Genomic DNA, 10,174 nt, shown 5'->3' on the forward strand with positions numbered 1-10,174 from the left:
TGTTGTTCTTTCAATTTATTAGTCCCTTGCCAACATAAGAAATTTCAAGCAACTTGCACAATTTGAAGAGCATCGGGTGGACCACTGTGAGAACAGGAAGCCGGACTAGATAGGCCAAGTTGGGCTCAATCCGGTTTATATTGGCCAAGCAGCTCTTTCCCACAGAACATGGTCTCTCCCTGGCCCTGAAGATAAAGGCTCATACTGAATGGAGCTGTTAAATCATGGACGTAAAAGAAATGGCTTTCATATCACAGCTCCCCAAAGTGGTCAATATTGGCCCCCATGGAGTCAATGTACAAGGGATGAATAAAAAGCCTTGGGGTTGAAAGGGGACTGAGAAAGGCCTTCTCAGTGGTTGCTCCCAGAGTTTAGAGCTCCCTCTCTAAGGAAGTTGGACTGGCTCCCACTTTGTTGCCCTTCCTCCAACAGGTGAAGATTTGTTCCAACACGCTTTTGGGAACTGGTGCCGTGTTGGTTTTATTGTCATTACTGTCATACCTTGGTTGACAAACACCTTGAGACTCAAACGTTTTGGCTCCCGAATGCCGCAAACCCAAAAGTGAGTGTTCCGGTTTGCGAACGTTCTTTGGAACCTGAACGTCCGACGCAATCGGGTTCTGCGGCTTCCGATTGGCTACAGGAGCTTCCTGCAGCCAATTGGAAGCTGCGCCTTGGTTTCCAAACATTTTGAAAGTCGAACGGACTTCCGCAACGGTATCCGTTCGACTTTCGAGGTACGACTGTACAGTCATACCTCTGGTTACGTTCGCTGCGGGTTGCGTACATCACAGGTTATGAACATGCCAAACCCGGAAGTGCCGGAACAGGTTACTTCCGGGTTCGGCGATTCGCGCATGCGTAGATGTGCCGAATGACGTCATGCGCAGAAGCGCCGAATCGCGCGGTGAGCATGCGCAGATTCGGCGCTTCAGGTTGTGTACTGCTCTGGTTGCGAACGGGGCTCTGGAACGGATCCCGTTCGCATCCAGAGGTACCACTGTATTGGTATAGTTTTAATAGATTTTATATACTGTATGTATACAGTTTTATTTCTATCAATGTTTTTTAATTATATAAAGGGACCCAGGTGGCGCTGTGGTTAAACCACTGAGCCTAGGGCTTGCTGATCAGAAGGTCGGCGGTTCGAATCCCTGTGACGGGGTGAGCTCCCGTTGCTTGGTCCCAGCTCCTGCCAACCTAGCAGTTCGAAAGCACGTCAAAATGCAAGTAGATAAATAGGAACCGCTACAGCGGGAAGGTAAACGGCGTTTCCATGTGCTGCTCTGGTTTGCCAGAAGCGGCTTTGTCATGCTGGCCACATGACCTGGAAGCTATACGCCGGCTCCCTCGGCCAATAATGCGAGATGAGCGCGCAACCCCAGAGTCGGTCACGACTGGACCTAATGGTCAGGGGTCCCTTTACCTTTACCTTTATATACTGTATGTATACAGTTTTATTTCTATCAATGTTTTTTAATTATGGCTTTTAGTTTTATCTGTAAACTGTCTTAAGTCCCATCAGGGAAAAAGGTGGGGTAATAATAATAATAATTATAATTATAAGGGTGAGAAGAAATTTACAAGACATAATACAAATAATAATAATTTGGAACCATTTTCACTTTACTTCCCTTTTTTATGTTTTACCATTCCTAGTAATGGTGACTGATGATTAACAAACATTGCTTATTTCTTGATTTTACTTCATTCACATTCCTAAGAATTTAGATGGGGAGTTCAATGTCAGCTTTGTGAGTCCATCAAAGTGGTGGATGAACTCAGACGTCGGGGGAAGCCCTGCTCTATATGATCCTTCAACTATATCCCACCAGTCTCTCCCACGCTACATTCCAACTGATAGGCCAAAAACTCTCTTGGGAGAGCAGGGACCCTGTTACCTGGGCTGGTGACATAACAGCCTTAAAGGGCTTAAAAGATCAACACGGCATCTTGTGAAATTGCCCCACCAGGATCACATGAGACCCACTAAACTCAGCCACCCACGTTCACATCGCCATGGCCTATCACAGTTCTGGAAAGCTGCAGACTTTTTATTTTTGCTGAAATAGACAAGGGCCCTTCAAAACTCAAGAGTCCTGTGTACTTTGGCAAGACAGGGGTCTCCGAGTGCAGGTCTCTTTTGGAAGCTGTACTGTTCGCTTGGGGCCACGTGGGGGGGGCACGGAGTTTCTCTCCGCAACAGCAAATCCGTCCTCCCCTGAACAAAAGTCACTCCTTTCCTGAAAGCATGAACTTTGGAGTCAAAACTGCTAACTATTTCTCTCTCTCTTATAGTTAACGTAGATTAGGGTGGGAATCAAGTCATTGGGAGGCATCCAAATCCTTGTTACTGCAAGGATTTACACTTATACAGCGGAAGCTCCCCCTTCACATAAGGACATGAGAGCCTGCTGGATCAGGCCATTGGCTCATCTAGTCCAGTATCCTGTTCTCACAGTGGCCACCCGGATGCCCCAAGGGGAAGTCTGCAAGCAGGAGCTACGGGCAAGATTGCTCTCCCCTCCTGCAGTTTCCAGCAACTGGTATTCAGAATAATAATAATAATAATAATAATAATAATAATAATAATAATAAATTAATTTTTATTTATACCCCGCCCTCCCAAGGACACCAACAAAACCACAACAAAGCGTTAAAAAAAAAAGAAAAACAATTAGTTACAGTAAAATACAGGTTAAAATACAATTTAAATTTAATTTTTTTAAATGCAGCCTCATTTTAAAATGGCCCAAATCAAAACCATAAGGGAAGACAACATAGGGGTCAGACTGAGTCCAGGCCAAAGGCCAGGCGGAACAGCTCCGTCTTGCAGGCCCTGCAGAGAGATGTCAAATCCCGCAGGGCCCTAGTCTCCTGTGAGAGAGTGTTCCACCAAGTTGGGGCCAGTACTGAAAAGGCCCTGGCCCTAGTTGAGGCCAATCTAACCACCGTATGGCTTGGGATCTGCAAAATGTTGTTATTTGTGGACCTTAAGGTCCTCCGCGGGGCATACCAGGAGAGGCGGTCCCGTGGGTACAAGGGTCCTAAGCCGCATAGGGCTTTAAAGGTCAAAACCAGCACCTTAAATCTGATCCTGTACTCCACCGGGAGCCAGTGCAGCTGGTGAAGCAATTGCTGCCTTCAACTGTGGAGGCAGAACATAGCCATCATGGCTAGTAGACAGCCATGAATTTGCCTTAAAGCCATCTAGGTTGGTGGCCATCACTGTCTCCTATGGGAGTGAGTTCCATACAGCAGGAAAAGTTCTGTTGTGGGAGCAGAAATCCTTGAGCCAAGGGCATGAGCGACTTGGTGCAACTTTTGATACAGTAATATCCTAGCATATTGCAAGACATCAAATTTTATTCTAGTGTATCAATTCCAAATGGAATATGCACGCACACTTAAACATAGTTTTCCTACGATTGCCATATAAAAATTTGCTGTCTATATAAAAAGCATCACTCCAAAACAGGCTCTTGTTCACGAATATTTCAGTTGCTTTGTTAAACAATAAAAAGTCTGAAGAAGTCAATCAAGCATAGAAAAATAATAATCAAAACTTGCTGGTAAAAATAGGACCTACAGAGGAACCTTGGTTCTTGAACGCCTTGGTACTCAAACATTTCGGCTCCCGGACGCCAAATACCTGGAAGTAAGTGTTCCGGTTTTCTAACGTTTTTTCAGAAGCCGAACATCTGAAGTGGCTGTCAGCTATTGTTTCCGGGGCACCTGTGCCAATCAGAAGCCACACCTTGGTTTTCGAACGTTTTGGAAGTCGAACGGACTTCCGGAACAGATTATGTTCGAGAACCGAGGTACCGCTTTACCACTGTCCTGCTCCATGCTGCTTAAAGACACCATTTAAATTTCCCACAGTGCCTCTGGTGTAGGGTTTCTCCAAGGCATTATGGGAAATTTAAATGACAGCTCCAAGCCAGCCATCGCACTGCCTCAGCGCAAACCCAGCTTACCCTCTGCCAGCCCCACTTTGCATCGGAGATGTAGTTTGTCAAAGATGCATTTCCCACTCCCAGAGCTACCATTGCCAGAGGGGTTTAACAACCAATCCCTCTTTCCTAGGGAGCTCTTAAGTGGATGGTGTGAATGTGTCCTAAGTCTCACTTGTTGCCCTTTTTGAACTCAGCAGGGCGGACGATGGGGTCAAAAACAGGATTGGCTGGCTCTACTTGTCCCTGGCTCTGGCACTCCCTCCTGCTGGGCCTCCCACCCTTCTGCTTCATCAGTTCCAATGGTCATCAGCCAACTTGGGTCAGGGAGTCCAGTAGATCCCCCTCAGACAGCCTTAATCCCCAAAGTCTGAATTCTCTCAAAATAATCCAGGAGAAATGAACTGAGATGGGAAAAATATGTTAGGCACAAGGCAAGAATGCTTGTTCCTGGGCAGGGATTTAATCACTTAAATTCAGAGCCCCCTCTTTATAGAAGGGTTCTCCAAAAGCCATCTAGTCTCAGTGAATTTGGGGGAAGGCTGCAGCTCAGTGGTTAGAGCATCTGCTCTGCCTGTCTGAAATCCTGGAGAGACACTGCCAGTCAGTGTAGAGTTGATAATAAGGAACTAGGTCAGAGTTTCCCAAACTTGGGTCTCCAGCTGTCTTTTGGACTACAACTCCCATCATCCCTAGCTAGTAGGACCAGTGTTCAGGGATGATGGGAACTGTAGTCCACAAAAAAAAAAGCTGGAGGCACAAGTTTGGGAAACTTTGAACTAGATGGGCCAATGGCCCGACCCAGTATATGGAAGCGTCCTATGATGACAAGGGAAGCACAGTAGAGCAGTGGTTGGAGCCAGGGCCGGATTTACATATAAGCTAAACAAGCTATAGCTTAGGGCCCCACTTGAGGCCCCCAAAAAATTTAAAGGAAAAAACAACCTGGATGTACATTTCCAAAATATAAGATAAAAAACAAATAAAATTAAATCTACATACAGCAACAGTGTTTTGTGTCGCGTAGGCTCCTATGATGTACATATTTTGTTATGTGCAAATGGCTTTAGGTACATATTTTGTTATGTGCAAATGGCTATTAGGTCCATAAATTACCATATAGCATATAGTCAACACAAAAAACAGCGACAATTTGTTGTTGACAAAGGACAGCTGGACATATAAAAAGGGCCTCATTACCTTCAGTAGCTTAGGGCCTCATCAAACCTAAATCCGGCCCTGGTTAGAGCACCTGCTTTGCACGCAGAGGGCCCCGGGTTCAATCTCCAGGAAGCTCTAGGGAAAACGCCCGGGAGCTGAAAGATGAACTTACGAAAAATACCATGATAAAGTGGGCATCAGATATCGGCAGACCAATTATGACAAACCAATGGGATAATCTATGGAAATTTGACTCTAAATTCACAGCTTGTACAGCAATTAAAGAGAATATTCTTTTTTTTTTTTTTTTTGGAAAAACCTTTATTTACTTATAAAATTTCAGAAAACAAAATACATAAGAAAATACATAGAAAACACATATTATTCAATTACAAAACAAAACAAAATATATATAACAAATAAGCAATATTTTCAAATTGTACCGTTATAAAATCGGCCTCCGAGTCTCGGTAATTTGAGATTTGATCTTTACAATTTTTACAATCTTGGACCGAGAGGCTCGAGATATAAAAGCCAGATAGGAAGAAAGCAGGGGCGGAAAGAAGACAAAGTAAAGGAAAGATCCCAGATAAGTCAGTGGCAAGAGGAGGGAACGGGGGGGGGGGGCAAGACAAAAAGGGGGGTAGGATAAAATAAAAAGAGGGAGAACAAGGGAAGGGGAGGAAAAGGAAGAGGAGAGAAAATGGGAAAAGTAAGAGTAGGGAAAGTAAAGGTAAGTATGATGTGAAGTAGAATAAAGATATGACTTCCAAACACTTATCATTGGTTCCCTCTCGTTATTGTGTTCTATTAAGCTTCTCCTTTCTTTTTAATTAAGTATCTTTCTCCACTCCCATCACCTTATTTCTTATTTTCTTGTGTCTCTCAATCTAAACATACCACTCGGGTATGATCTCGGGTTTTTTCTCGAATGTAAATCTCAACATTTTTTTCAGTTCTTCGTATATGCTTGACCAATATGAGCTAATCTTACAACAACTCCACCAGCAGTGGAAAAAGTCTCCCGACTTCTCCTTACATTTCCAGCATTTATCTTGATTGTTTCTGTAAACTTTTGCCAATTTAGCTGGTGTGAGGTGGTATCTATAAACCATCTTCCATATATTCTCCCTTATTGTCATACAAGCTGTGAAGTTTATATCCTCGGTCCATAATTTCTCCCACTGCTTAACATAAATTGCCCTCCCTATATCTTTAGCCCATTTTATCATTACCTCTTTTACTATCTCGTCTTTCATGTCCCATTCTAATAAAAATTTGTAAATTTTTGCCAATGGTTTTTCCTGATTTTCCAATAATAATTCTTGTAATTTTGATCTTTTATTCTCAAATCCGATTATCTTATGTCCTTTAAAAATCGATTGCAGTTGAAGATAATGTAACCAGCTCTGACAGTATTGTTCGATTTGGTTATATGGTTTTAGCTCATATTGGTCATTTACTTTTCTAAGCAATTCTCTATATGTCGGCCAATTACTTCCTTTGGGTTCCTTACTTGTTGCAGACATTTCTATAGGTGAGGCCCACCATGGAATTTTAGGTTCTAATAGGCATCTAAATTCTTCCCATATATCAAATAGGGGTTTTTTAAATACATGGTTTGTAAATGATGTGTATTCACCTCTTTTTTCCTTTAATAGGTATGCATGCCAACCTCCAATGTTTTTAAAACCTTCCAATTTGAGTAGCTCAAGATCATCCAGCATGAACCATTCCCGCATCCAACACAGGCAAGATGCCGCGTAGTACAATTTGAGATTTGGAACTCCTAATCCGCCTCTTTCTCTTGCATCCGTTAATAATCTGTATTGCACTCTTGCCTTCTTTCCTTGCCAAATAAAATTGTTTAGATCTTTCTTCCAAATGTCAAATGTTTCTTTTTTTAATTTTATTGGCAGCATTTGAAATAAAAATATCAATTTCGGTAAAATCATCATTTTAATTGCGGCAATCCTGCCGGAAAATGTTAGATTCAATCCCTTCCAATTATCCATATCTATTTTTATTTTCTTCCAAATTTTGGCATAGTTATTATCAAATAATTCCATTTTATTATTAGAAATAATGATTCCCAAATATTTAATTTTCCTCACTATCTCCCACCCACTAATCATTTGTATTTCTTCTCCTTCTGCTTTTCTTATGTTTTTAATCATCAATTTAGTTTTTTGATTATTAACTTTTAAGCCAGCTACTTTCCCATAATCCAATAACTTTCTTTTTAACTTGGGTAGGGTCTCCACTGGGTCTTCCAGCATTATTATCAGATCATCGGCGAAGGCTCGTATTTTAAACTCACTTTTCCCGACCGATATACCCTTGATGTCTTTGTCCAATTGAATATCTCTTATTAAGAATTCCAGGGCCCATATAAATAATAGCGGGGACAAAGGGCAACCCTGCCGCGTTCCTTTAGTTATTTCAAATTCATTTGTTATGTTCCCGTTAATAATCAACCTCGCCTTTTGTTTGCTATATATGGCCTTTATTCCTTCCATAAATCTTCCTTTGATTCCTAATTTTTCCAACGCCCCCTTCATGAATTCCCATGCCAGATTATCAAATGCCTTTTCGGCGTCTAAAAATACAAAGGCAACCTTCTTACTAGGATTCCATTCCACATATTCGAACATGTCCAACAGAATCCTAATATTAGTTGACATCTTTCTTTGAGGTAAGAATCCTTGTTGTTCCTTCCCTATTACTCTGTTTAGAACACATTTAATCCTCTTGGCTAGAATTCCGGCAAATACTTTATAATCAATATTTAACAATGAAATTGGCCTGTAATTTCCTATTTCCTCTTTTCTCTCTATATCTTTGGGTATCAGTGTAATATATATGTCTTGCCATGTTCTTGGAAATTCTCCTCCCTCTAAAATCTCATCCACCATTATCTTGTACACTTCTTTCAATTCCTCCTGTAACACTTTGTAGTGTTTCCCTGAAAGGCCATCCATACCTGGTGATTTCCCCAATTGGAGTTTATTTATCTCTTCTTCTATTTCTCGGTATGATATTGGCTTATTTAAATTCTCCAATTCTTCTGACCCAATACAAATTCCATTAAATTTGTCTAAATAATCTTCTAATTTCTTTTTATTGACAATTTCCCCTTTATACAATTTACTGTAATACTTCACAAAACAATCTTGTATTTCATCCGGGTTAGTCCTAATTTTATCCCCATCCTTTATAGCTATAATTTGTTGTTGACTTCGTCTTTTCCTTAGTTGCCAGGCCAATAATTTGCCAGATTTATTTCCAAATTCAAAGGTTCTTTGTTTTGCCCACATGATTCTATTCTCTATTTCCTCATCCATTAGCTGCTTTAAATTATTCTGTAAAATTTTCACTTGTGTCTTTATATTCATATTTTTCGGGTTTCTCCCCAGCTCCTTTTCTTTTAGTTCTATCTCTGCTTTTAATTTCTCTAATTTTGCCTGTTTATCCCTCTTATATCTACTTTTTTGTTGTATATACAATCCTCGAATAAAGGCCTTACTAGCATCCCATACAGATGTTATATTTACCTCTGGAGATATGTTAAGTTGAAAAAATTCTTTCACCGACTCTTTCAGTTTCCTGGCAAAGACCTCATCCTCCAACATCCTATCGTCCATTCTCCACCTTTTAATGCTTTCCCTCACATCTTTAATCTGCACCATCACTGGGATGGGAAAAATATGTTAGGCACAAGGCAAGAATGCTTGTTCCTGGGCAGGGATTTAATCACTTAAATTCAGAGCCCCCTCTTTATAGAAGGGTTCTCCAAAAGCCATCTAGTCTCAGTGAATTTGGGGGAAGGCTGCAGCTCAGTGGTTAGAGCATCTGCTCTGCCTGTCTGAAATCCTGGAGAGACACTGCCAGTCAGTGTAGAGTTGATAATAAGGAACTAGGTCAGAGTTTCCCAAACTTGGGTCTCCAGCTGTCTTTTGGACTACAACTCCCATCATCCCTAGCTAGTAGGACCAGTGTTCAGGGATGATGGGAACTGTAGTCCACAAAAAAAAAAGCTGGAGGCACAAGTTTGGGAAACTTTGAACTAGATGGGCCAATGGCCCGACCCAGTATATGGAAGCGTCCTATGATGACAAGGGAAGCACAGTAGAGCAGTGGTTGGAGCCAGGGCCGGATTTACATATAAGCTAAACAAGCTATAGCTTAGGGCCCCACTTGAGGCCCCCAAAAAACTTAAAGGAAAAAACAACCTGGATGTACATTTCCAAAATATAAGATAAAAAACAAATAAAATTAAATCTACATACAGCAACAGTGTTTTGTGTCGCGTAGGCTCCTATGATGTACATATTTTGTTATGTGCAAATGGCTTTAGGTACATATTTTGTTATGTGCAAATGGCTATTAGGTCCATAAATTACCATATAGCATATAGTCAACACAAAAAACAGCGACAATTTGTTGTTGACAAAGGACAGCTGGACATATAAAAAGGGCCTCATTACCTTCAGTAGCTTAGGGCCTCATCAAACCTAAATCCGGCCCTGGTTAGAGCACCTGCTTTGCACGCAGAGGGCCCCGGGTTCAATCTCCAGGAAGCTCTAGGGAAAACGCCCGGGAGCTGAAAGATGAACTTACGAAAAATACCATGATAAAGTGGGCATCAGATATCGGCAGACCAATTATGACAAACCAATGGGATAATCTATGGAAATTTGACTCTAAATTCACAGCTTGTACAGCAATTAAAGAGAATATTCTAAAGATGTTTTATAGATGGCACATGACCCCAGATAAGATCGCGAAATATTACAAAACGGGAGAGGGGAAATGCTGGAAATGTCAGGATAAAATTGGGAGTTTCTATCACTGTTGGTGGACATGCCCAAAAGTGGCGGAATTTTGGAACCAGATATATGAAAAACTAAAAAAACTTCTAAAATGTACATTTTAAAAAAAACCCGAAACCCTCCTCTTAAGTATGACCCCACCAGACATACCAAAAGATAGAGTAAATATCCTGCTGTACGCATGTGCAGCGGCAAGGGTATTAATTGCGTCAAAATGGAAAGGAGCTA

This window comes from Zootoca vivipara, chromosome 16, assembly GCF_965207765.1.
Source record: "Zootoca vivipara chromosome 16, rZooViv2.hap1.1, whole genome shotgun sequence".
In the NCBI taxonomy this organism is placed as follows: Eukaryota; Metazoa; Chordata; class Lepidosauria; order Squamata; family Lacertidae; genus Zootoca; species Zootoca vivipara.